The 7,867-nt window shown below is 37.3% G+C and overlaps 1 pseudogene; it reads right to left on the bottom strand.

Moving 5' to 3' along the window:
- Positions 1-7,095: 7,095 nt before the first annotated feature.
- Positions 7,096-7,194, bottom strand: LOC111770984 (U6 spliceosomal RNA; annotated as a pseudogene).
- Positions 7,195-7,867: the final 673 nt, after the last annotated feature.

The raw sequence follows: 7,867 nt of genomic DNA, 5'->3' as shown, positions 1-7,867 counted from the left end.
GGGCTGGGACAGAGACTTCTCATGGCATACGCTTTTTATTTTTTGAGTTCTGCATTATGTGCTTTTTTTTACTTATTAAAAGAAAATTCTACTCATCCAAATCTGATTTAAAGTAATGTTTAGCAAGCAGCTCTTAAATGCAGTAGCTCCAAAGCTTTTATTAAAATATCTGTGAAGATGAAAGTTCATACTATCACAAAAAACTAAGACTGATGGACAACAATAAAGATTCTAGGAGGACTCATTCTTAATTATAAGTCAAATGAAGGTAAGTTGCAAACACATACCCAACTTTCATTTCAGGGCATGCCACCTTCAGTTTACAAAACAGAGAATACTTTTTTTTTTCAAAAGATTTTATTTTTTTCCTTTTTCTCCCCAAAGCCCCCCAGTACATAGTTGTATATTCTTAGTTGTGGGTCCTTCTAGTTGTGGCATGTGGGACGCTGACTCAGCATGGCTTGACGAGCAGTGCCCTGTCTGCGCCTAGGACCAGAACCAAGGAAACACTGGGCCGCCTGCAGCGGAACGCGCGAACTTAACCAGTCGCCCACGGGCCAGCCCCGAGAATACATTTTTAATGGTGGAAAATGCTTTAAAGCTTACACCCCACTCACAGCTCAGAGGTTTAGGGTCCATTGTTCATTCATTCTCATGACAAACATTAAGTGCTCAAGTATCGTGTGAGATACTGTCCTGGTGCTGGTGCTGAGACGGTGTGTGGGATACTCATGGGCACGGCCATCACGCAACTAGAACCTAGCCAGAAGAATGGGGAAGCAGTCTCCTCCTAGCTGGGACTGGTTTGTGTTTTTTTTAAACAATACCAGAGCACAGTTGCCACCAGCCCCACCTCCAGCCCACCCACACCCCTTTGTCGTCTATGTACCTATGTTAAGAGACAGGAAGTTCCAGGTGATAACTGGAGGTGGTACAGAATATTCCTCACAAGTAAACAACTGCTGGTCGGGGCAGACAGGAAGAATCCTGGAAGCTGTGCATACCCAAATTGTATTTTCTTTGTTTAGAATATTCCAGAATTAGGCAGATTCTGAAGAATCTGGAGATTGTGTCACCTCAGCAGAGCAGAAGCACTGGCTGGAAACGTAGACTTGGACTGTGAGCTGGATTCACCCGCCTCCTCTCCACTGGAGGATCGATGACAAGATTTTAACCATCACTAAATAGACACAGAGTGAGGCCAAAGGCAGCACATGTACACTATAGATTGAAAAATGTAGTCTTATTATCCAATCAAAAAAAATCAAATGAGGCCTATAAAAACACATCACAACAAAGAGAAGGGAACAGCATACTGAAGACTTTGAGGAGACCTCCAAAAACCAGAAGAAACTTTCAGAAACTGTGTCCTTAATAGAATGCAAAAAGATATGGTCAATATGAAAAACAACAGAAAAGTCATAAAGAGTAAATAGAGTAAGATGAAAAGACATCAGAATGAAATTAAAAGGGCCATGGATAAGATAAAAAAAAAAAAAAACATGGAAACTAAAAAGAAAACAGCAAAATAAAATCTATAGATGAGAATTGATTCTGCAGAAAATCGAATAAGTAACATAAAGGAAAAATGTGGGAGACTGACCCCATTAATGGCCCTAATTTATAGTCTCCCTCTATCCATGCTCCTTGCCCCATAATTTTGAAGCTCGTTCCGCTTTGTCTTTGGTCTCAGCCATTGACTGGCCAAAGAGACCCACACAGAGGCTTGAAGAAGGGCTTGAGCACTTTCGCTCTTCACCGGCCCCTCTGCTTTTGCCATGAGATTGTGCCTAGGCTAGCCTTCAGGAGGATGAGTGACCACACGGAGCAGAACTGAATCATTCCAGCAAAAGGTACCTAGACAGCCAATTGCTGGTCAACCCTCCAGCTGACCACAGAATAAGAGCAAGCCAAGCTATGGGCTGAGTTCAACTCAGATTAGCAAAACCTCCTCCCTACCTGTAGACTCTTGAGAAATAACACACGGTTATCATTTTAAGGCATTACATTTTGAGATGATTTGTTACACAGCAGTAGCTAACTGATAACACAAACTTGAGAAAGTATCCCAGAATTAGAGTAAATAACAAGGAAATAACAAAGAAACAAAAAGAGAGAATGTGGGTATGGAGGACAGAGAAAGGAAATCCAACATGTAAATAATAGATATTTCTGCAGAAGACATCAGAATAAATCAAACAGAAGCAATTATCAAAAACAAAATTAAAAAAAAAATTTCTGGGATGAAGAAAACCTATGTGCTCAGATTAAAAGTGTTCATCAACTTTAAGACAAAATTTATTTATTTTTATTGCAGTAACATTGGATTATAACATTATATAGCTTTCAGATGTACATCCAAAATTTATTTTAAAAGGCTTATATCAAGACACAATCTAACAAATTTTGTTTACATGAATATTTTCTTATTTAGTCTTTTAATATGGTAAATTACATTGATTGACTTTTGCATGTTGAAATAGCTTTGCCTTCCTGGGATAAATCCCACTTAGTTGTGATGTATTATCATTTTTGGTAAATTTCTGGGCTCAATTTGCTAATATTTTATCAGGAATTTTTGTATTATATGTTCATGAGAAATATTGGACAGTAGTTTTTTGTGTGTGTGCGTGACTTTTTTTTTTATTGAGTTAATGATAGGTTACAATCTTGTGAAATTTCAGTTGTACATTAATGTTTGTCATTCGTGTTGTAGGTGCACCACTTCACCCTTTGTGCCCACCCCCCACCCCACCTTTCCCCTGGTATCCACTAACCTGTTCTTAGTCCATAATTTGAAATTATTGGACAATAGTTTTTTTTGTAATATCTTTGTCTGGTTTTGGCATCAGAGTAACACTGGCCTCATAAAACTCCCTCCTTTTCTATTTTCTGGAAAAGGTTGTGTATAATTGGTATTATTTCTTCCTTAAGTGTTGGGTAGAATTTGCTGGTGAAATCACTTGGGTCTGAAATTTTCTTTGTGAGAAAGTTTTAATTTAATTTTACTACAAATGTAATGTATTCAATAGACACAGGACTATTTCAGGACATCTATTTTTTCTTGAGTGAGTTTTAGTTTTTGTCTTTCAAGGAATTGATTGATTTTATCCACATTGTCAAATATATGGGTATAGACTTTTTCTTAGTTTTCCACTATTATCTGTCTAATGGCTGTACGTTCTATAGTGATAATGGCAATTCATGACTTCTCTCTTTTTTTCCTTGGTCAGCTGGCTAGAGGTTTTTCAAAGTTTCTTTTTTTTAAATCTTATCAAAGAACTAGCTTTTGGTTTCATTGATTTTTCTATTGTTTTCTCTTTTGTTTCTAATTGTATTAATCTCAGCTCTTATCTTTTTATTTTCTTCTTTCTGCTTGCTTTGGGTTTAATTTGCTCTTTTTCTATTTCATAAGGTGGAAGTTTACATTATTGTGTGTTGTGGATTGAAGGTTTGTGTTCCCTCCCAGATTCATATGCTGAAGCCCTATGTGATGCTATTTAGAGGTGGGGCTTTGGGGTGGCGATTAGGGTTAGATGAGGTCATGAGAGTGGGGGCCTCATGATGCGATTAATGCCCTTATAAAAAGAGGAGGGGACACGGAATCTGTCTCTGAGGGCCGTTGCCAAGAGCCCAGCCGTGCCGGCACCCTGATCTCAGACTTCCAGCCTCCAGAACAGTGAGAAATAAATGTTTGTTGTTCAAGCCGCCCGGTCTGTGGTAATTTTTTTATAGCGGCCCACACTGACTGAGACTGTTTGAGGCCTTTCTGCTTGTCTAATATAAGTGTTTAGTGCTATAAATTCCCCCTAAATTGCTTTAGGTGCATTCTACAAATTTTGACATGTTGATTATTTATTTTAATTCAGTTCAAAATATTTTCTACTTATCCTTTAGACTTCCTCTTTGACCCAGAGGTTATATACATGTTGTTTAATATTTTGAGATTTTTTTCAGGTATCTTTCTTTTATTGACTTTTGTTTTATTTTGTTATGGTCAAGGAACATATTTAATATGATTTCAATTTTTGAAAATTTGTTAAAGTTTGTTTTGTGGCCCAGAATATGGTATATATTGATGAGATGATAACTTTCTTAGTTGTTTAGGAAAGAGTAGGTTATCACTCGTAGGCAAAAGCATCCTAGGGCATACACTATTTCAGTCCGAACTTTGACTGAAAGCAAGAAACAAGATAATGGAACTAGCTTCAAACAAATTATAGCAATAAATGCTTTACTCTAGCTATTACATTCTCTCTTATAAGCCGAAGATTTTCAGATTGAGTAAAAAACAAGACCAATCTATATTTCTTGTAAGAAGCAGCTTAAAACAATTTTGTCAAAAGAGTGTTAAGATAAAGGATGAGCAAACATATCAGGCTACTGCAAACAAAACCTACAGCAAGAATTACGATACAGTCACACATCACTTAATGATGGGGACACATTCTGAGAAATGCATCATTAGGTGATTTCGTCCTCGTGCAAACATCATGGAGTGTACTGAACAGGAACAAAATTTGCCACTCCAAAATGTGCCTCTTTAACATGAGGATTATTTTAGGCTGATTATTTTTAAGAAACAAAAGACTCACAAACTTGTTCTTGTTACCTCCTCCTTAACTTCTTAAAAGAATTCAGATAAAATTCTCAGGAAGTGAGCTATCACCTTAGCATAACGTGAACTAGATGACGGACAGAGAGGGACCTAGAAAAACCTGTTTGTTGGGCTCCCCTCTGTTCTTTTCTGTGTGGCCAAACCAACACTTGTTTTTCAAATGTTTGCTTCTTTTCACCTGCCTATGAATTGCCTTCTTCCCCTCTGAAGTCCCTGACCCTCCCCACCACCACCATCTTCTTTTGTCTTTAGCTGAGGGGAGTATTTAAGGTGAGGGCTTCGGCCATTTTGTCAAGTTACTTGGTTTTCCTGGGTTTCTCCCAGGTACACATGCTATTAAACTTTTGTTTGTTTTTCTCCTGTTAATCTGTCTCATGTCAATTTAATCCTTAGGCCAGCCAGAAGAACCTAGAAGGGTAAGGGAAAATTTCTTCCTCCTCTGCAGTACTTATAGAAACCTAGATGGTATAGCCTACCACATGCCTAGGCTGTATGGTACCAATCTTCTGGGACCACCGTCATATATGCAGTCTGCTGTTGATCACAACACCATTATGTGGCACATGACTTTATGTTTTGTAAAATGATGAGATGTGGAAGATATGCTTTTCACAAACTTTTATGTGTTGAAGAGTAGAGCATCAAAATGTGTAAAGCAAAAACTTAATAGGAGTGTGTTTAATATACCTCTGAATATTTGACAGATCAAATAGACAAGAAATGTCAGGGATATAGAGCAGGAGTTGGCAAACTTTTTCTGTGAAGAGGGAAATAGTACATATTTTAGGCATTGTGGGGCACACACAGTCTCATGTTCTACTTTGTTTTTTTCACAGCCCTTTAAAAATGTAAATATCATTCTTAATTGGTGGGCTATATAAAACCAAGCCATAGGCTGGACTTGGCTCTTGGGCCATAGTTTGCCAACCCCTGAAATGGAAAATTCAAATAATATATTTAATAAGGCAATGTAATGAATTTAAAAGTTGTATCTCAAACTTAGTACATTACGTTTTCTATGCTTATACAATGAGAGATGTTTTGGTCGTAAGTTTAGAAACCCTCTTGAATTAGCTTAGGTGGTGAAGGAGTCATTATTAAGAGCCACAGAGTCCTCTCTCAGAAGCCATAATCCAACTGGCTTCAGGTCCAACCCTGGTCCAAGTGGCTATGACCAAGGAAACAGGTCCCACCCCATGCATGGAAAAAGGCATTGTCAGAAAAGGGGATCAGGATCAAAGCAGATACTCAGAAGATATCTGTGACATGACAACCTTTAGAGAACAAGTGTGTTTGTACACATACACACACACACATGCTCACACAGATGCTCATTCCTCCAAGGATGGCACCTCCTAACGTGATCCCATGTCTCCAGTGATTTTCAAATTGTGGGTTGCAACCTATTAATGGTAATAAAAGCAATTTAGTGTGTTGTTTGGCACTTTAATAAATGAAATAAAATAACAGAAAATATCAGAATGTCTTACCTGTAAGGTTAACTATTGTTTAGAGATTTTTAATTTGTTTTATATGGAAATACATATTAGTCTAAAAAGTTTACCAAATGCTGAATCCCCATGTACAACCACAGCTGCCCTCATCCCTCACACCAAAGGAGGGAAGCCCACATCTCATTCCTTTTCTCGGCCAGGCTTGACCTGGTCCAGCTCTGCCTCCCTACCATCCCAGGGCATATGGACTAAATGATCAATTCACCACCTCCCACCACACTCGCCAAAAAAGGGGGCTGTCCTGAGGCATGAGGAAGTGACACTGGGCATTAATTGTCTAACTGTATGAAGTTTTGATAGTAAAGTTATGCGATCTTGGTACAATGAAGAGGAGATTGCGAATCTTTTCCTGTGTTCTGCACCATTTTAAATAACATTAGCACTATTTACACTTTGAAAGTTTGAAAAGGACTCAGCTAGAGTCAGCTAGAATATGTGTCTGTTTCATTGGCAATTTTTTTTTTCAAGGCCAATTTCAACTTTTCCAAGGTTGTTGTTCCATTCAGTTTTACCACTTTTTTTGCAGTATTTTGCTCATTTATGTAAAATCATTAATTTTGTCCAACTTTTCAAGTGTATTAATATTATTTTGTAGAAGTCCTTCTCATACTTATTAAATCTCTTCTGCATCTAAGTTTGTCTCCTTTTTAACATTTAATGAATGTATTTATTTTTCTTAATTATACTTGCTAGAGGTATGTCTATTTTATTGTCGATTGTTGTTTTTGGAGAAATAGCTCTTGAATTTAATTCTATCATTTTGCTTTTCAAAATTTATTTATTTTAGCTCTTAACTTTCTCAGTTTCTTTCTTCTGCTTTCCTTGGATTAAAAAATTTCTTTTTGCTATTTCTTTACTAATTTTTTGAGAAGAATTCTTGATTTATTTATTTTAACTTTTTTCTAATTAATAATGAAATCATTTCAACTGGTGAATTTTCTTGAATACAGGTTTGGCCTTACTACATAATTGGAGTATTTTATATGTTATCGTTGCGCAGGGGCCATGCTAATCTTCTCTGTATGGTTCCAATTTTAGTATATGTGCTGCCGAAGCGAGCACTGGAGTGTTTTAAATGTTTATTGACTGTCTTAATTGAAACTTCTGTTTTTAATTTCTAAAATTATTGTATTGTGACAACAGAATGTGGCCTGTATATTTTTGGCTTCTTGAAATTAAATGAAATTTGTATTTCTGATTAATACTTGAGTGTTTCTATAGATAATTTAGTAGACTCCTGGAGCTTTCTGGCCAGCTCATGCCCCTTTCTTTGAGGATTGTCCTCGCTCTCCCAGGATGGGTTTCAGAGCATGTGACCTTACTCTCCACTCCAACACCACACCTGCCTCACATCCCCAACAGCTAAATCAATAGGACTCAAGTAGAGCCAATCAAGTTTTTTCTCCCAGGAATTGGAAATTGAGGTTCATTGATGATATGGATCTCTGTTGATTGTTCCAACTGTAGGGGAACCCATATTCTACCTTGTGCATGGAAAATTAAAGAAAGTTGACAGAGTGAGAGAGAGAGGCAGGAGACAAAATTATTGGCTCTTGGCGGCTTTCCAGCTTCCAGCTTCCTGTTTTATTTTCTTCCCAAAGTCTGACTATACTTCAACCTCTGAGTTCCAAGAGATACTCCTATATTCTACCAGCAACTCCTTTTCTTGGCTTAAGGTAGTTTGAATAGATTTCTATTACCTGTTAAAGCAAGGTATGAAGATTCATGCTATTTG

This window comes from Equus caballus, chromosome 27 (assembly GCF_041296265.1).
Source record: "Equus caballus isolate H_3958 breed thoroughbred chromosome 27, TB-T2T, whole genome shotgun sequence".
Taxonomy (NCBI): Eukaryota; Metazoa; Chordata; class Mammalia; order Perissodactyla; family Equidae; genus Equus; species Equus caballus.
This window is presented reverse-complemented; position numbering and strand designations above follow the sequence as displayed.